General features: G+C 42.9%; 1 long non-coding RNA gene across 1 annotated transcript in view; it reads left to right on the forward strand.

The window, feature by feature from the left end:
• The first annotated feature begins 736 nt into the window (after positions 1–736).
• Positions 737–21,156, forward strand: part of LOC132356707 (uncharacterized) — a 123,538-nt gene continuing 103,118 nt past the window's right edge. Inside the window, exon 1 of the long non-coding RNA XR_009500019.1 lies at positions 737–990. This is a non-coding gene — a long non-coding RNA (uncharacterized LOC132356707). The remainder of the gene's footprint in view (positions 991–21,156) is intronic.

Raw genomic sequence — 21,156 nt, forward strand, 5'->3', positions numbered from 1 at the left:
GTCCTCCTTGACTCGATAAACTTGCTTGTTTTGTCCTACTCATTGTCACCACTCCTTCCCTGGTCCACCGTGGTCCACCAAATTAACGGCGTGTGCTACAACTTCTCTGACGTTTTCCTTCTTCCCCTCAGTGCCTAAATACGGACATTTCACAGTATTATTCTTCCTTCCATATGGTTATGGGCTGTAAGTTTGTGCGCCCGCAAAGTTCCTATGTTGAAACCTAATCCCTAATGTAATGGCATTTGGAGGTGGGGCTTTGGGGAGGTGACTCCTTCATGAGGACGGAGCTTGCTAAGAATCTGCAGAGAGCCAGCTCACTCCGTCTCCACCAGGTGAGGAGACACGGAGAAGATGGCCCTCTACAAACCAGGAAGTGGGCTCTCACCGGACACAGGATCTGCCTGCGCCTTGATCTTGGGTTTCCCAGCTTCCAGAACTGGAGAAATAAATGTATGTTGTGTTGTTTTAAGCCACCACCCAGTCTTTCTCTTTTTTTTTCCTTTTTCTTTTTCGGACAAGGGATATGATTTTAGTTGCTACAGTTACCACTGTGATGGGCGGTACGAAGGGGAAGTGGCAGGGCGTGGGTTCTGGCCAGAGGGCCCTGGGAACGCCAGGTGCTGAAGGTGCAGCCCCGGGATGGGCCGCGAGGTGGCGCCGCGGCACAGGCCGCTCGGCGATGGGGCTGCGCAGGCCCAGTCGGGCGCCTGCGGCGTCAGTGGTCCCCGGGGTCTCCAGGCGCGGCCCTCCGCTGGGCCGCTGGGCCCGGGAGGCCCCTTCCTCGGGCCTCAGAGTGCTTTCGCTCCATCCGTCGAGGGGCAGTGCGGCCCCCACAGGCCGGGGACTGGTGCAGCCCAGCCAGCCGGGCCCAAGGCCGGCCCAGTCGGCCCAGGTCAGCGCCCAGCTCCTCCCGCGCTGTGGGCCCCCGGCCGCCCCCGGAGGAGGACACGGCGGGGACGCGTCCGCGGAGCCGGCCCGGCTCTCCAGGTAGGCCCTTCGCCGTCCCCCGGCCGCGGGCGTGGGTCGCGCGCGGCTCCAGCCAGGTCCCCGCAGCCTCTGCCTCGGCACCCGTCCTTGCGCAGGTCGCCCGGCAGGCCTCGAGGACGAGGGGACCCGCTGCGGCGGCCACTCACCTCTGGGGCCCCGGGTTAAAGTGTCCTCTGAGCCGGGCGGGCTGGGGACGCGGAGGCAGAGGGCAGGGTGGGCGTCAGGTAGACGGGCCCGGGGTCCGCGTCCGGGCCTGCGGCGTCCCAGGTGTGCAGGTGCGCAGGTGCGCCCGGCACGTGCACGTCAGCGGTGCACCGCCCGGCACTGGGCGGGGCCCACCAGGGCCTTTGACCGACCTCACGCCGGGAAGCGCCTCGTCCGCGCGCAGTCCAGAGGCATGTTCTGTGTGCGTGCGGAGCACGTGCCGTTACACACGTGGGGCAGCCTTCCTGATGCCGATATACGTGGGCACACTGTGTGAAATATTACATATATACACTTACAGCATGTGCGTACCTCATATAAGCATTTTTATACATGTATTATATATAAATATTCAATATAGTAATACGTTATATAATAATATAAATATATACACACATCTAACATTTTATAATATGTAATTATCTATATACATACTACATAAGTATCACTCAATTGTATGTAAATTAAATTATATAAGTTTGGTATGATGTGTATATATTATACATCAATGTGTTTTCGATTTAATATCAGTCTAACATCATCACCATACATATATGTTTATATATATACTTATATATGTTATCTATATATTATCACATATGTATATATACATGTATAAATTTCATATGTACATTTTTATAATTTTATACTTTCTATAATATATTTAATATATTATTACATACAAATATTACATGTATTACATTTATATATTTGATATTTGTGTTTATATATTTAAATACAATTATATATTACACATACATAATTGATCATACGGGTCATGTGTGACATAATTTTATGCAGTGTTTCACAGAACTAACCCCCGAGTTTTTTTTTTTTTTTAATAATTCTACAGCATTTCTATTGATTGATTGATTGATTGATTGATTGGCTGTGTTGGGTCTTCGTTTCTGTGCGAGGGCTTTCTCTAGTTGCGGCAAGTGGGGGCCACTCTTCATCGCGGTGCGCGGGCCTCTCACTATCGCGGCCTCTCTTGTTGCGGGGCACAGGCTCCAGACGCGCAGGCTCAGTAGTTGTGGCTCACGGGCCCAGTTGCTCCGCGGCATGTGGGATCTTCCCGGACCGGGGCTCGAACCCGTGTCCCCTGCACCGGCAGGCAGACTCTCAACCACTGCGCCACCAGGGAAGCCCAACCCCCGAGGTTTAAAGCAGAAAGATGGGCCATCATTGTCAAGCAGATCTCTGACTTAAGGCTGGGAATCTCATGGGGTTTCTACCTACTCACCCGCTTCCCACCAGAAACCTGGGTCCAGGGTGTGGAAGGACCCCAGGCAGCCAGCAGATGTTCGACACACTCTCTTCCTTCCTCTCTGCTGGTCTCTGCCCTTCTCAGCTGGGCGTCTGAGCATGGTGTAGGCATGTCATCTGGCGTGTGCCTCCAGACTCCATGCGCCGGGTGTGGAGAGGGCTCCCACGGAAGCTTCGTTGGCCCGAGGCCCCAGCCTAGGTGCTCATGCGTCTGCCCCGTGCGGGGAGAGTTCTGGGACTAGCTGTCCTGTCTGCTCCCCCTGGGTCTCTCACTCCACTATAGTGAGGTCTTTGGCCAACCTACCTCCTCATGGTCAGCCATGAAATATCCATCCCCCCTCATGTTAAGAGAAGGCAGTGGCCCTGAAGAGTCTCAGGCTGGGGGCTCAGTGCTGCTCCCAGTGGTGGAGAGGAGAGGTGCAGGCTGACCTTCCTCCAAAGGAAACCACGGGGCAGTTTGCACCTGGCCTGGGTGCTGTGGCCCGCAGGTGGCCGAAAGGAGCGGGGATGGTGAGCCCTGCTCCAGCCCCCGCTCACCTGGGGCTCGTTGCCGTGACAGCCTCCATCTGGGTGATGGATGCCTGGTCTGAGAGGACTGGGAAAAAAGAGAGAAAGGAGAAGAGAAGAAAAAAAGAAGACATCACCCAGGTGTCTTTTCCCTGAACATAATTTTGCTTTGGTATCTTTAAGTCTACAACTAGGCCTCTATTCAGTTGTGACCTGATTTAGTTAAATAGTTCCTCAATGCTGTTGGGTTTTAATTTTCTTCTCTCAAAATTTCACATGATAACAAACAATTGGCACATAGCTTTGTGCACATTCCTTTATGTCTATTTTTATCATTTCCTTAGAATAATTACTTTATTATGAATTTCAAAATCTCTTCTAGCGTACTATGTGAAATTGAGGAGAGCATTTAATTACCTTAAGACACAGTTTCCTCATTTCTCAGGACAATAATATGTCATTCATCGGGTTAAAGACTAAATGAGACAATGAATGTAAGACACATTGCATAGGGCCTGATATATGGGAAGAGATAAAATTTAGCTCTAAGTATTATAGTATTTACGATGAAAATTCTTATCAGTATTCTTTTAGTTGTATCACTTAATTTAATTTCTGCAAAATTGAAACAATTTAGACTTCTACCAGCAGTGTATGAGGAGGTCAACCTTTTGATATTTCAATAGGGAATATAGCATAATCAGAATGTTTATCATATGTGTCCTTTCGTCGTGGAAGGAAACCATCATTAGAAGTCCTTACCGTGCTTCCACATGGGTCTCACTGGTTGGACTGTGTGACCGCCCCGTGCCTGATGGGACGGGCATGGGGGAACGGGCCCATCATGATTATCTGTGGCCGCTAGGATTCCTCCTCTCTCTTCCCGCCCAAATGAGGCTGTGGTTTCGGGATCTCTCTTTGTAGGGGCGGATGACCATTCTGAGGAAGCTGGAGGAACTGCAGTGGTCAAATGCGCAGCTAGGCAGGGCGCTTCGGCTGTTTTCATGGTCCGGGTGAGAGAGAAGATAAGGGAGTGCCGTCGGAGGAGGTGATGAGACTATCCTGGAAGAGTGTGGACTTGGAGTCGGCAGGGTTTGAGGACCGCCTGGATTTGGGGAGAGGCTGAAAGGAAGGAAACCAGATGAAGGCCAGGTTTCTGCCTTTGATATTGGTGAAGGTCATGTTGACGTTCACTGATATGAAATATGTCCAAAGGGAGATGTTCAGTACACGGCGTGCATGTGAGCTAACAGCACAAGAGTGAGGTCTGGGCTTCTGAAAATAGACATTTGGTGGTCATTGCATGTAAAAAGTAGGTGAAACCATCCAAGCGAATGCGATTGTTCAGGAAGATGCCACATAGGCAGCAATAAATATGGTGATATAAATTATAAGTATATATAAAATTGAGACCACTCTTTTTTTTAAATAACTCTAGATGTTTTTAGAGATTTGATAGATTGAACAGGTTAAACATTGGTTGTCCATCTCAAAATGTCCATAGTTCAACCTTTCTATAAAATGTAATATGATACTTTTTCTGTTTTCCTAAATATAGCTTGTCATGGTCACTGAGCAGGGTGGGTCATATTTATTCTACTTATGCTTTCCTGGGGCTGTTTCCTTTTCCTCAAGTTTTCACTTATTTTGATTAAATGATATCACAGATTTTAGCCTTCTTGTTGTTTCTGGAACGTGCCAATCGTATCCTGTCTTAGAGATTTTGAGCTGGCCTCAGATTTAGACACTTTTCCTCCAGGTATCTGCAGGGTTAATTCTCTTTCCTACTTTAAGTCTTTGCTCAAATAACACCTTTCCAATCAGGCCTCCTCCGATTACCTTTTTAAAATTGCATCCCTGCCCACGATGTCCAAATAACCCTTACACAGCTGTAATATTATTTTTTCCCAAAAGCACTTGTCACCTTATAACAAATGGGCACATTTACTTTTATTATTTTTATTCATTATTTCCTATCTCACCCTCCTACAGTATGAGCTCCAAGAAGGCGGGGACTTTGTCTATTTTATTCACGGATGTAGTCCAAGGACATATATTAGGCACTTGATAGATCATTACATTGAATGAATGAATAAAATATGTCAGATGTGCTGCACACCACCTGGAACCAAACTGGCTTGCAGTAAATATTTGTCAAAAGCCCTGAAACAAAGCACGTGTAAAAAATCATTAATGAGATCATCTAGTGGTGTGATGGTTGGCATCTGACAGGGTATCTGATGGTATAAGGAATCACTGTGAAGTGTTTTAGTGTGATAACAGGATTGATTGTGGTGGTGTTTAATAAAAGAGTGCTTACCTTTTAGAGAAAATATACTGAAATGTTTATCAATGGAATAACATAATCTCTGAGATTTGCTTCACAATAATTGTGTGGAGGAAAGAGAGCAGGTGAAGTCTTAGCCGAGACAAACATGGCCACAAGTTGCCGACGGTTGTCACTTGATGATGGATACGTGGGGTTTCATTGTACTATTCCCTATACTTTTGTGGAGATGTGATGCTTTTCAAAATTAAAAACAATAATAAAAGGCTGTAGATATTAAAGTAAATTACCTTCCTTCTGACAGGATGAATACAAGAGATGTTCTTGGGAATGTAAAATTTTCATGATTTTCATAAGTGTAAGTTAACAGGCAGAGGAAAGTGCTGTGGGAAAAGGCAGGCTAGTTTGTTCAAATTTATGGCATTGCCACACAATCTGCTGATCAGTTCAGCAAAGCAGAATCAACAGCTGCTGTGGGAATGAGATTACTTAAAACAAGCAGAGGGAGCACATTTACGCCCAGGTTTGGAGCCTGAATATTGCTCTCTAAGTAGTGCTCGGAGAGTCCTCATGTATTTTGGCAGAGGAGAAATGCAAATTGGGTGAAATCCAAGGAGGACAAAGCATTTGAGGCTCCCAGTGATTCTAGGACTGTCACATTTAGCAAAAATCCACTGACCTTTATGTGCAATTTATGACAGTAATACCACGAGTAGAGATGGAAACCAGGCAACGCTTTTATCACGGAGAAGGACAGTCTGTGCATGATAAGTTAGACCCAAAATACAGGGGGAGAATCGTTAAGCGGGTTTCAGCGTGGTTGACAGGAAGCAGTTCTGTTGAGCAGAGGTAATCCCTGGATTGTCCCACATATGTGTATTAAAAATAAGGTTGCCAGATTTAACAAGTAAAAATACAGGACACAGTTAAATTTGAATTTCAGATATAATGGAAAATTTATTGTAAAAATGGGCCAAATATTGCATATTCTCATGCTGAAAAATATTCATTGGTTACCTGAACTTTATATTTAACTGCAAGTCGTGTATTTTATCTGGCAGCCCTCACTAGAAATGAATCTTCACCGAGAGGCTTGGATAAACTGGATTGAGTCTTCCTGTCTCTAGGGTTCACCTCAGTATATTAAAGTCTCTCAGTTAATATTCGTTTTGGTTTTCTATTGCTGCCATCACAAACAACCGCAAATTAGGGGCTTTACAGCCACACACATTTGTTATCTAAGCGTTCTGTAGGTTAGAAGTCCAGCGTGGGTCCCACTGGGCTAAAATCAAGGTATCGCCAGGGCTGCGTTCCTTCTGGAAGCTCTGGCAGAAAATCCACCTCCTTCCCTTTTCCGCTTCTAGAGTCCCCCGTGCTCCTTGGCTTGAGGCTCCCTTTCTCTGCCTCCTGGACAGAGCGTGAGGGGCCGCGTCCTTTTCACGTCGGGTGGGTCTGACCGGCTTCCGCAGGCCCATTTCCCTTGCGCTCTCTTCTCCCGGCCCGCCTACCACAGTCTTTAAGGCATATCTGCGTTGAATGAGACAATAATTTTAAAGCTGCCTTATCTCGAGTGGCCTGACATTCTACTCTTGTTTGTTTGTTTGTTTGTTTTGGTGCCCAAAAACACGTCTTTATTTTTTTTTTAACTTTTTATTTTATATTGGAGTACAGTTGATGAACAGTGTTGTGTTAGTTTCAGGTGTGTAACAAAGTGATTCAGTTATACATATACATGTATCTACTCTTTTTCAAATTCTTTTCCCAATTAGGTTGTTACATAACATCGAGCAGAGTTCCCTGCGCTCTACAGCCGGTCCTTGTTGGTTATCCATGTTAAATATAGCAGTGTGTATATGTCAGTCCCCAACTCCCTTACCATCCCTTCCCCACCCTTCCCCCTGGTAACTGTAAGTTCATTCTCTAAGTCTGTGAGTCTATTTCTGTTCTGTAAGTAAGTTTATTTGTATCATTTTTTTTTTTTTAGATTCTGCAGAAGTAAGTCAGACATTCTACTCTTTTAATTGGCTAGTTAGATTCATTTTCTACAGGATGCAAAGAAAGCAGATTGTGCTTGTCGGATAGATCAGACATTCTACTCAAGCGTGTTTAGAAGAAAGCAGTGCAACACAATACAGAAATGTCAGTGGGGAAAACTCCAACTGCCAACACCGAACGACTTCGTTTAGTCTCTAAACATCATTTTCTTAACCATGTACTCTTGCATTGCATAATTTCATGAGGATGGGCATATAAAATGTAAGCAGCAATTTTACAGATATGAACCTTTTATGAAGAAAGAATTAGAACAAGGTGACAGTGGGGACAAAAATCCTAATTTTCTATTGACTTATTACTTACCACGAAACTTTGTTTCTTGATAGACACACACACATACACACATTCTCTTGGGTCAGATACGAGTTTACAAGTTTGAATGGGAAATTACTTGGAAAACTTCCATTCTTAGGACTCTATTATATTAATATGATTTACCAGGTAAGGCCATTCTGTATATGCCAGGATGTACTCCATCAGGGCCTGGAAAGATCTGCTTCTGCTTGATAAAATCATTTTTATCATTTTCTTTTGTAGACAGTGGGGGGAAAAGAAGTTCCCTTTTATTCCCAGAGTCTTTAATGCAATTGGTATAAATATCAGGCAATTCAGTTTTCAGCTGGGTTCTCTTTAGGTTGGTGAGTTTAGGTTATTGAGACATTTTAAAAACGATTCATTCCTTTATTACATTTTCTTTTTATGCTACAAGTTCAGTGATAAGTTTCTGTGGTGTATAATCTTCATTAAATTTCAGCTTTTAATGATTATAATTACTGTAATTATTGAACACTTTCTAGGAGCCACATTATGCTCTAAGCTCTATACATATTCTTCATGCAAAACTCATCGTAATAGGTATTATTCACATCTCATTGAAGAGGAAACTGAGACTTTTATAACACTTGATTTTATAACTACTTGATTCCAGAGTGTTGGTCAGGATTTGAAACCAGCTCTGCCTAAAGCCTAAACACCTTTCTCTTAATAGCTATATAGTCATGCCTCCAAAATATATGATTGTGCTTTATTTATGCAGTCATAATTTGCTGGTTTGCTCTTATTCTCTTTGATTACAGTGGTAATGATTACATTTTATTCTCTCCTGCTGGGTTGCCAACTAAAGATTTGAGAAATATTCTTGTTTGGCTTTGAAGCTCTGCCCTCATATACTGGGTCCATGCGTGATGACCACATAGCTCGTGAGCCCTCTGAGGTCAGGGGCTGTGATTCATTCAAGTGCTTTATATTCTGACAGCACCTACCGTGGCTTGCCAGTAAAGATACGCTCATCAATGAGTCAGAGATTAAAGGCCTTTATGGTAACTACATGTGTGATAAGAGTGTACCACCACACTGGACTTCCTTTTTCTCTGTAGAATAAGGCGTAAGTCAAAGCTCTGATGAGGCAGAAGAGCGGCCCATAAAAGATGTCCATGTCCCTGTCTCTGGAAACTGTGAATATGTTAGGTTTCATGGAAAGAGGAATTAAGGTTGCAGATGAAATTAAGGGTACTAACCAGATGACCTTAAAATAGAGAGATTATCCTGATGGGTCCAGTGTAATGACAAGGGTCCTTTTAAGTGGGAAATGGGATATGGAGGCAGAAGAGAGCCGGAGGGAGAGGAAACTATGGAGGGAGGTCAGATGATGCAGCGTGAGAAGGCGTGCGGGGCATCTAGAAGCCAGACAGAGCGAGGAGCCTCCAGAAGGGATGCAGCCTTGGTGACACCTTGAGTTTAGCCTGGCCAGATTCATTTTGGACTTGAAACCAACAGGACTCTAAGACTTTGCTCTTGTAAGCTACGGGGTCGGTGGTAACTTGGTACAGGACCACCACGAAACTAACATAGCTCTTAACTGGTATTACTCAGAAACCTCAGATTCTAAGCATACTTACGTCTTTTGACTTTGGAATTTGGTAACTGAGCTGCAGATGCCTGTAATATGTTCTCAGTGGAGCCCAGAGGGAACATGTACTTGAATGAATGCAAATTTACTGTAACGCTAAATAAATCACTTGGAATAGGGGCCTCTTTTGTTGATGAGTGTGATGTTCCATCTTTATTTGGAAAGAAGTGTGCATTCTGAGTTCTGTGTGCCATAAACTTTTGTAACGAAACCATTTCACTGACTTGCACCTCTGGCAGCAAGAGCTGGCAAAACAAGTACAGTAGTTTTGTCTGTTTGGGGAATTGAAGAGCACTGAAGGACACCCCTCCTTCCAAACAAAACTGTGGCAGAATGCACAGTTAAATTTGAATTTCAGATCAACAATGAATAATTTTTTTAGTATAGCTATGTCCTAAATATTGCACGGGGCATACGTATGCATGGGACATTCTTACACTAAAAGATTATTTATTGTTTATCTAATACCCATCTAACCGGGGCGTCCTGTATTGTATTTGCTGGATCTGGCACTCCCTATCCCTTCCCCGCTCCCAAAGCCCACCCTGGCCTCCAGAACCCAGGATGCCGCTTTGGGTTACTGGCATGTGTAACATTCAAGCAGAGAAGCATCAGCGGGAGGCAACTACTCAGTCCCCTCAGAACGTGAACTTGGACTAGTAAAATGATTGGACGTCTGATTCTGCAGGTCTGGAGGCCACATGACCCCAGGCCTTCAGGTTTTTCCTAGAGTAACTGCGAGAAACTTTGGGAAAGAAGAGCAAGGTCTAGGGTGGGGTATAGGTGGGTGAGGAGTGGCGTGGGAGGGTTTCTAAGGGTGAAACTGAGGATTTTGGGACAAGAAGGGGTAGAGATGACAGCCAGAGAGGAAGGACCTGACTTGCTTCACAATGAAGCTTCTTTCTGGCCCTGACAAGAATGTCATCTGTTTGCCATTAGGCAGTTTTCCCATTTAAGCTGGAAATTAAAAGGCATTTCCCCTGGTAGCACTTGAGTGTTTCAAGCATTGGTGATTTTGATTGCCACTTGATCCCTGCCCAGTCTTTGAAAATTATTCCTCTCCATTCTAATTACTGTAAACAAAATCCACTTTGTGTCATCGCTCTGGACATAGGGATGAGTTCATGTAACTTTCCTACCCTGAAGGAAAGTGGAATCTGAATTGTCTACTTTGCTGTGAAAAATTCCAGTTTGCCTGTTTCCAAGCTGAGCCACTTAATCCCATTAGTTAAAGTACTAAATCCTGCATCCTTACGCTCAAGGATTTTGGAAAACATGTTGAGCATTTCATTTTTAGTTTCACAGTCTCCCCGCCCGCACACCACCTCCACCCGAAAACTGCAGACTGCTCAGTTAACCCTAAATTCCTCAGGCTTCATAGAGTAAACACACTAATTTGTGCGATCTGTGTGACTCCTTCAGAACTTACATTTGTTTTTTAAAAAGAAATCAAGCAACTGAAATGAAAGTTCCTTAAAGGATATTTTGGGGATTGAGTGACAGGCCTTGGAACAATAAAAGACATCCTGGCGTGCTAAAACAAAAACAAAACCAAAAAAACCGTAAGATGTGATTTTCTGTTTCATCTTTCTCAGAGATCATAGTTTATTTGTTAAATGATCACAGTGTTTGGGAAAACAAACCCAAACATTAGGTTGTTCCCTAAAAACTTTAGGGTTTCAAGTGAAATATTGGACTGATGCAATTTAATTATACTTTATCTCACCAGACATTTTATTAGCAATGGAGTGGTGGTCTTTGGGCAAATACTTTAAGAGAAAGAGCTCGCTGAATCTCTAGGATACTTGAGGTATATACTGGATGCCGCACGAAGCCTGTGGAGATATGAAGGGGCTGAGAGCTGGTCTGTGGTTTCCTCTTTGAGCTATGACTGCTGTCTGTCTCTGAACTGTCTCCAGGTTGGGAAACTGATGCTGAAAACTCAGCCTCTGCACTGGTGCCAGATCGAGTCTCAGAGACAGAGTTTTGGGTGAAGTAGAAAAGAATAGCTTTATTGCTTTGCCAGGCAAAGGGGGACACAGTGGGTTCCGGCCCTGAAAAACTGTGTCCCAACCCAGGAGGATCTGGTGAGGAGTTTTATAGCAGTGGTTCAAGGGTGGGGTCGCTGACAAGATTAGGGTGTGTGCAGGGCCTGCACGCCTTTAATCTGGCTCAGGTAATCTCTCGATGAGCTTCTCTGGTTCCTTTAGTGTGGCCTCAGGTGGTCTTCTCTGGAAGGAAGGATGCCGACATCTTCCACTGGGGGGTTTAGTTCCGTAAGGAGCTCAAAGATACCGTTGTGTGTATCCCTTTGGGCGGAAGCAGGACCCTGCCCGCAGGCTGCACTGGTGCCCCTGGGTGCTCCTCCCTCTTCTCTGCGTCCCCTCCCTTCCCTGATCAGCAGCTGTTTGCAAGCTTTCTGTGCTCACAAGCCCCCCTGGCTCCTGCGTGGTTTCAAAACCACTGGTGTTTCCCTCTGCTCTTGAGTCGGGGTAGCCGTCTTTAGAAAACCGGCTGGATTTGAGTCCTAGCACTGCCGCTAAGTAGCCCTGCAACCGTGGTGGAGATGCTTGCTCTGTGCCTCTGTTTTCTCATCTGTGAAGTGAGGGTGTGAAAGGAAAATCAAGACGGAGCCCGTGTGGCTGAGAGAGCTCCCTGAGACGGAGTTGGAGGCCGTGGAGAACATGTGACTTACGCGTGTCTCAGCCCAGATGGGATCTGGCCTCTGACCACTTGCTGTCTTAACACAGAACCAATCTGCCCAGAGTCCCAGAGCCTCAAGATGCTCATTGGACCCCTACCCTAAAAGAACTCATGTCAACCTCACCCCTTAAGGACAGATACTCCCTCTCTTGCGTCAGACTCAATCATAATTCTTACCCAACAACTTTAACAATCTTGTGCTCTTGCCTTTGTAAGCCCCTGCCTCTTCCCCTTCCCCAGAGCACCCTGTTTTACCTGAGTCTGTCTCCCAAATTGCACTTCCTAAGACTCCAGATAAACTCCTTGTTCTTTGCAGCCTTGATACTAATTATTACTATTTTTTGTTAAATTTGTTTTTTTTTTAAATTTTATTGAAGTAGAGTTGATTTACAGTGTTGTGTTAATTACTGCTGTACAGCAAAGTGATTCAGTTATACATATATACACATTCTTTTCCTTTATGGTTTACAGGATATTGAATATAGTTCTCTGTGCTCTACAGTAGGACCTTGTTGTTTATCCATCCTATATATACGAGTTTGCATCTGCTAATCCCAAACTCCCACTCCATCCCTCGCCCACCCCACCCCTTGGCAACCACCAGTCTGTTCTCTGTGTCCGTGATTCTGTTTCTGTTTTGTAGACAGGTTCATTTGTGTCATGTTTTAGATTCCATATGGTATTTGTCTCTCTCTGATTATTGATACCATATGGTATCAATTGATACCATATGGTATTTGTCTCTCTCTGATTATTGTTCTACAAGGGTAGTATCTACCACATACAGTCTTTTGAAGGAAAAACAAAAAGTTAAAATCATGTAAAGCACTTGGAATGGTGCCTTCCACGCAGTAAGTTTTCCAAAAGGAAAACTTGTAATTACTCATGCTACCCTTTGTTCATTATGTTTTTCCCCCTAACCTGTTTGCTCCACCAGTGATTTGAGGGGGTTTTCAATAAGTTCACAGATGTGATGGACTAAGAAAAAGTTCAAACAGAATAAGGGTGAGGGGATCCTTTTTAAAGTCAGGGGGTCCCAGGAGGACTTCATGTGATTTAAATTGGAAGCATTTCTCAGAAGACTAAAATTGGATCTAGGTAAGCATGAGAAAAATTACATGATTCTCATTGATTCCTCAATTTCTCCTATCTACAAAATACAATAAATATTTTTTGGAACTTCCTACTTCCTCTTTTTTAAATTTTTATTGCAGTGTAGTTGATTTACAATGTTGTGTTAGTTGCAGGTGTACAGCAAAGTGAATCAGCTATACATATACATATATCCACTCTTTTTTCAGATTCTTTTCCCATATAGGCCATTACAGAGTATTGAGTAGAGTTCCTTGTGCTCTACAGCAGGTCCTTATTAGTTATCTATTTTATACATAATAAAGTGTCTATGTCAATCCCAATCTCCCAATTTATCCCTCCCACCACCCGGAACTTCCTACTTCTTTTCATTCTTCCTATAAGAAAATGATGGTCTTTAGTAGTTCTCCTAAATAATGATTTGGGATATAAAAGTGCTTTAATACAGGCTGAGAAATTCATGAGGGGAGGGGGCAAATGTCAGCCTTTCTGTTTCTTTAGTATTTTGAATAAATGTGATGGGCTCATATGTATTTATGACAGAATGGCACAGCTGTTTTAGGTAGAGTTAGCAATGACAATGTTCCTCTTCTTTTGAATCTTAGCCAAAGAACTACGGCTTAGAAATGGTATTTTTGGCTGCTTCACATGTGGGTGTTGTGCTAATGATTTCTATTAGCTGAAGCATGAAGCTGTAGGACGCGCCTGGGGCTGTCGGTTTACCACATAGAAGTATATTAGATTACATGTGCACCACTAGAACTTAAACTACCCATTTCCAATTTATTTTCATTATTTTACTTTAGGTGGTCAATTTTGAATCACGTTATATGTTAGTTTTCTAGAAAAAGGAAACCAGAACCATCTTAATGAGTTTTACTTTAAAATCTCTCACTGCCATTAGTATGCAAGCTAAAACTGTATTTTCAATTTTATTATGTATTTCCAATTCTTTCACCTAATACTCTGTACTCTGCTAGAAAAGCTGCAGCTTCTTAGCTGTCTTGGAAACTGAAAATTGTCAAAAATGGAAAAAGGCTTTTAGCCACAAGATGTCATAGTTTGTCTTTTCTTGAGTGGAGTAGTGATGGCCTGACTTGAGTTCTGTCGAGGCACATAGGGTTAGGAGGCAGAGTCCGCTTGGCTGAGCCCCGATGCTTTATTCCTTCAGTCTTATTGCCTCCTATTTTGTATCAGATACAGTTTCCCACGGTGTATGCCAATTCTGGGTGTATTGGGCGTACGAGTTTAAAATAGTACAGTATCTCCTGCAGCAAACTGTGTCATATTTAAAAGTTTTTAAAAATCTTTAGGTTTTTAAAAATTTAATAAACTGACAAAGTGTTCATTAAATATAACTTAAAAGGAACGTATCAGTTTGAATTATTCAAATCTAATAGGGACTTCATTAACCAAATTGATTCTTTAATGAATTGTTTTATTTTGAGTGCATTAGACTTGTAAGGGAAAGAGAGAGATTGTAATAAACTAGATAGAAATGAAGGATTTATTTCAAAATGCCATTCTAGAGATCTGTATACAGTTTGTCTTTTCAACCTTTGACATTTATCTCTAGTTCTCCTAGAACATACAGCATTACAGTTATGAAACTCTTCAGTTACAAAGGATATCTTAACAATTATGGATAATCAAAGTTTTATCAAAACATTTATCCTCATAAGGAAAAAAAATCCAGAACATTCTAGATAATTTATTATTAAAATATCAACATCTGGTAGTTTTGTTATCTCAGGAAATTTCAGTGTAACCGAATTAAACCAAACTTGACTTAAACTGAAGCTAAACAAGGTTGGGCATTCAGTTAAAATGCCGAAAGTCAGCTTGTTATTATCCTCAGTTAACAAAGAAAATAGAATATTGATATCTAAGTAGATTCTATTTATAAAGTTATATATAAATTATAATATCCCGGCAAACATTTGTTTCCTCCTGCATTTGCCGAGTGTTGGCTTTATTAAATATGTCCAAACCATCTATTCTCAAATGGTGTTTCATGCAAAAGTAGTGTTATGGGTTAAGTAGCATCTCTCCGAAGTTCATACACTGAAGTCCTAACCTCTAGTACTTCAGAACGTGACTTTGTTTGGAAATAGGGTCATTGCAGATATAATTAGTTGACAAGCAAGCATACTGGAGTAGGGTAGACCCCCATTCTGGTATGATTGGCATACTTATACGTGGGGGAAATTTGGATACAGACACACACACAGGGATAACGCCGCGTGAACAGGAAGACAGAGACCGGGGTGATGCTTCTACAAGCCAAGGAATGGCAAAGATGGCCAGCAAACCAGCGGAAGCCGGGAGAGAGGTCTGGAACAGATTCTCCCTCACGGCCAGGGACGGAAGCAACCCTGCTGACACCCTGATCTCAGACCTCTATTCTCCGGAACTGTGAGACAAAAAATGTCTGTTGTTTAGGCCACCCAGCTTGTGATATTCAGTTCCTGCAGCCCTAGCAAACTAATACAGCTAGTAACTAGGTGTTAATAGGTGTTTCATGGGGGAATTTGTAAAAAAATTCTAGAGTCACTGCCTCTTTCCTGAAACTTCTTTCTTGGTTTCTCGCCCTCTCTGGGTTTCCTTTTCCCCAGTCACCAGTTGCTGAATCCTCTTTCTCTTCCTGACCCTTAAACAGGGTGGTGTCCCAGGATTCAGGCTGCAGGCTTCTGGTGTGTCTATCCTTGCTCTCTAAGTACACTCACTCAGTACCATATCTTTGAATACCTGCTCCCTCCCAAATATATATCTCAGTGCTGACCTCACCCCAGTTCCAAACTTGTGTGTATATTGACCCACCTAATCTTTCCACTTGCATGTCACTGGGTGTCTCAAGCTGAACTCACCTGACATGGAGTTCTGACCTGCAAACCAATTTCAGTTTTGGTCCCCTCCATCCCCCCTGCTGGATTGCTTAGGCCAACAGACTTCAGAAGCATCCTCGGTGCCTCCCTTTCTCTTACAATTTACTTCCAATTCGTTGGAAAATTTCATTCCTCCAGCTTCAAAGTATATTATAAATTGAAACCACTTTCGACACCTTTTCCACCATCACCAGCTTCTGTTGTCTGTCTGATTCAGTTCTTGCCCCCGACCCCCCCGTCTGCTCCTCACACGGCAGCGGGAGTGATGTTCCTGTAATAAACATCAAACACCGGAGGAGTTGCTCCGCTGCTCAGATCCATCCAAAGGCTTCCCGTGACAGTCAGAATAAGATGCGAAGCCCTTACTGTGTTGTGCAAAGCCTGACGCGACCTCTCTGATGCTGTTTCCCACTCAGCCCCCGCCAGCTCTCCCCCAGCCACGTTGGCCTCTTTTTAGTCCTTAAACTCAGCAGGACCGCGGGGCCTTTCTTGTCCTTCCCCAGGGCACTTACACGGCTCAGACCTTCACTTCGTTCAGGGCACCACTCAAGGGCAGCTTCCCAGAAACCTCTTCCCTGACACCATATATAAAGTAACACCTTCTACTCTTGTCTCCTCAAGCAGCTTTCTGGAAAATAGCACTTATATTTTTTATAGAACTTATGTTTATATTTTAGGCTTAGTTAGTCATTAGTTTACCGTCCTTCTTTCCCACAGGAGAAAGTAAGTTCCACGTGAGTGGAAAATTGGTGGTGTTAGAATTTTCTCAGGGGACAACAAACTGTTTCAAACCTAAGAGTTAAGAATGGTTTTTACATTTTTTAGTGTTGTGTCAAACAAACAAGCAAACACAAACAAGATTCAAGATTCATGACAGAGGGTGTATGTGACTGACAAAGCCTAAAATATTTGTCATCTGACCTTTAACAGAAAAAAATATTTCCAAGCCCAAGACCTACTGAGCATTCAATAATCATTTATAATAATAATTATTATATTTATTATATATTTTATATACATTAAAATATATCAAAAGCTTTGAGAAATCCTGAAATAATTCAATTCCAAGCTTTTAATAGGCTGATTTTTATTGTGGATTTTGGTACCACGGGGTTCTCAAATGTATTAATCTATGTTTCATGGCATGCTTATTAACCTCTTCTAGAACAGTAATATTTCTCAGAAGAAACTTAGAAAATGCTGTTTAAAATGTTAACCAGGAATGTAAACAATAGCCTACAAGTGAGCACCATGAAGATAAGTCACCAAAACTCTTCCAGCAGCTAGCAAGAAACCTATTGGTGAGGGTCAGGCTGGGCCCCTGGGCTGAAGGCGCCCGGCCCTCCCGCACTCAGCGTTCAGCGGGAGAACACCACTCTGTGCAAAACACACGGTGTCGCTTGTGAAATATTTTCTGCCACTGAGGGCACAATCCTTACAGCGCCAGAGAAAGTACCCTGTTTGTCCAGGCCAAACCTGGTAGGAAGTGACCGTAATACTCAGTCTGCAGCGGTCTTCGTGGCTTTTCGGGCCAGTCGCTTGGAAGCCCCCCCTGCTCCCTCGGGCCACATTCCTGGTGTGCTAGCTTCCAGCCTCCTTGTTCGCCACCAAATCAGTGACTACCTTCTCTGGGTCATCAGTGAAGTGCAGTAGATAAGTTCTCACGGAGCATCGATCGCAGCAGTAAAACCCGAAAATCATGGCCGGTTTCTGCTCATCTCACCCGTAGATTCAGCAATTTTTAATAACTCATGAGGTGGTGAGCTGCAAATACAAGCTCCCAGAGAGGCACAATTCGTGGCCTCAGGAGGCTCACGATCTGTGGTGAGCGGAAGACATTTTTATAAGTGCCTGAAGTTCTGGTCTGCAGCTGTGTGACCAGGCGCCCCTGGGCTCCTCAGCCAGTTCCAAGGGCACCATGAAATATTTTTAAAAATTCAAGGGAAAGGCAGATGCTGAACTTTTTTTTTGGACTCTGCCAAAACTAGTACCTCAAAGTACTTCTCAATTTCAGCATTACACCTGCTACGTTCCTCCCAGGGACGTCAGACCTTGCTTAGCTGCGATGTCAAGAGCCACACAGGAAATCGCTGTGGAGCAGAAAGCGAGGGTGCCTGTGTCCCATCTGATTCCCAGATTTGAGAAGTTGTTCAGTGCCCAGTAGGCACATACTTCCCGTTAGTCAGTAATTGGGTTATTTAAAAGTTAAAAAGTATTACTTTTTCTTTCGATTTGTACATGTTATTTTTCACATGGTTACTATGTTGTTAGGGCAGAGATAACTTTAAGTTATTAAGACCTAATAACCAAAACTGTTAGGCATTTCTTTTGGTCCAGGGTGCCATAGAAATAATTATGAGGCATTAAGAGCTCCATGAATTGAGTCACTTCTGAACTAAGTTACAATGAGTGAAGACGTCCACAGAGGTATGTTCATGTGTGGAGAACACAAAGGAGGGAGAGATTGATTTGCCTTGTGAGATGGGTTTGGAGGGCATCTGGGGGAAGGCTAAGCAGGGGTATGACAATTGAACGATCCCTTGAGGCACGTGTGGGATTTTATCAGGTGAAAAGTTAGGGAGTGATAAGAAAAGGCAGTTCGTGATGTTGTTACTGCCAGTCATTCCAACATTTCACTAAACTTATTTAGTGGGCTTTACCAAAGCAACATTTTCTCGCTTGGTTGTTCTCCTGATATGACGCTTCATTTCCAAGTGTGACTCTCTCTTTCCAAAGTCACCATCCCACCTTATTTCAGAGGTCTCACAGCTCCACACACCAACACTAAGACAGGCAGGTGTCTCCCCTGCCTGAAAGACACCCCCAGCCAAACGATTTCTCAGTCTCTTCTCCGGTGCCCACAAAACCTCCCTCTTCCTGGTGGCTTGACCACGGGTAGGGCTGAGAAGAAAACGATGTCATAAAACTGATTCACAGCAAAAGAGGAGTTATTTAAAGGCACCCTCTTATCCTCCCAAGGCTAGTCAAATTCTAAAACAGGACTCATGTCAACACAACTGAATTTCTAATCTGTGGTATTTCATTCTCTGTGGAGAAAACCCTGCTGAGAGGAGGGGTTTGTTTTTGTTGTAGATTTTCCAGCTTTGTTGCCGTGGAGGGTTGAATCTACCCCAGAGATTGTATCCTTTTAGCCAACACAGGACCCTTTTCTTTTGTACCCTCCCTCATCGTTTCAAGTAAACCCCTCAAAGTTAACTCTCATCATCCATTCTCTTCCGAAGGTGTCATACGGGCAAGCCTAGGAATAAAATGTCTCCAGAAGATTCACCGGAGAGCTGACAACTTTTGGCTTGTGATTCTTTTAACTCTTAAACTTTTCCTCAGTGTGCGATGACACATTTATCCAGTTTAAGTTTAGTTGTGGAAAACCACGTCCTAAATTGTGATTCTCAGTGCCTGTTCTGAGAGAGCTCTCTATACTCCCAAGAAGAATAAAGTAAGGGCATTAGGGATGGAAAGGCCAGCTCTAGGATGAAGCTCGAAGGCGGCTAGAGCCCCTTACCCAGTGCTCCCACAGCGCTCTCTCCCTCTTTCCTCGTCGCTCCCAAGAGCCCAGGACAGCTGAGCAGTGAGTGCTCTCACGGTAAGCGCAGGTACTGCCGTGAGGGCCTTTTATGTGCAAATTCATTTAATCCTCATAATAATCAATGAAGTGAGTATGGCTAGCCTCATTTTCCGGAATAGGGTCACACAACTGGCAGGTCATGGAGTTGAGATTTGCACACAAGCTGTCTGGCCTGAAGGCCATGTGCTTCATCACTGTGTCACTCTGCACCGGTCCAGAGCTCTGAAGCTATGCTGTGCTGTGTAAGTCACTAGTCACATGTGGCGATTTAAATTAAAATTAGTTAAAATAAAATAAAGCTTCATTTTCTCAGGTACACTAGCCGCAGTTCAAATCTTCGGATTTAAATTGACTGTTCTTCTTTAATACTCCTTCCAACGCGTATTAAATAATAGACCAGCTAACTACTAGCTTAAGATATAGGAACATATTAGTGAAGGATAATGACCTATTATGTCACCTCTTCCAGAAAACATATTTGAATTATGATAAAAATTTTAACATCTTACCCATAAAATAACTAACAGGGATTGCTTCCTACTCTGGCTGTGCACCTGGCTAGGCCTGTGAGTGGGATCAAGTTGTGACGTTATGTTATTGCTCGTTTGAGCAACCTGACATTTCAAATGATGGCCCATGTCCCGGTCTCACCTAGACAAGGACATGTGCCTTCAGGTTAGCGCCTTTGAATTGAAAAAGAAGAGACGCCTTGAAGTACTATTAATGTTCCAGCTCATATCTTGTTGATAAAGCACACTCGCTTCAATTATGGCTTATTTCACTGCAGTTATATTTTTCTATGGTTGATAACTTCAAATGGTATTTTGTAAGTGTTTCTAGGTGTGAAACCAACAGTTCTTATGTGCATTTGGTGAGTATATGTCTAGCAACATTTTACGTAATAATAAATAAAAAGCCTAAAGGAAACCTTTAAAATCTTTATACAGTCTCTCGGTCAGAAAGAATAGAGATCTGAGGCTTTGGGAGAAATTGTTTCTCAGAGATGCTAACTGTCCATCACGCCATTAATAAAATAACAATTCCAACGCCCTTTGTCATCTAAAAACAAAAGTCCTTCCCTTATATTCTTACTTATTTTAATCTATTATGTCATGAGAAAGGATTGTCTAATGCTAATGAAATGTCAGTATTTAAGCTTCATGATCAATCCTGATAAAAATCTCCTTTAATATTTTTCCTAACATGCTTTTTTAATTTCAGTTTTCATAGGAGGTTATGAGACATATTAATTAAAGAAATGAAGCTTTAAATATCAGAAAACAATGGCATTTATAATAGAAACTATAAAATTTTAACAATTTGCTGTGGTTTCTTCTGAAATACCAAGAAATAGTTGTTTATCCATATATTCTTTCAATATGAAATCTACTTAGTTCCATTTTATTTATTTTAAACTGGTAATCTATGCATCGTATAATAACAAGCCTATCTAAGTACAATGATTTATTTCCTTAAGGTATTTTAGCAACAAGAGAACAGTAATAATATTAGCGGCAAGCTTTTCTGGGTTTCACCATGTGTATGCCAAGCGCTTTGTGTACATGATCTCATTTAATCCTTACAAGAAGCCCAGTAGTTAGACTTTTTATTTCATTCATTTATTGGAGAAGAATTTTAAGGAAATGAAGGTAAATAAATAGTTTAAAGTCAC

Source organism: Balaenoptera ricei, chromosome 21 (assembly GCF_028023285.1).
Source record: "Balaenoptera ricei isolate mBalRic1 chromosome 21, mBalRic1.hap2, whole genome shotgun sequence".
Lineage (NCBI taxonomy): Eukaryota > Metazoa > Chordata > Mammalia > Artiodactyla > Balaenopteridae > Balaenoptera > Balaenoptera ricei.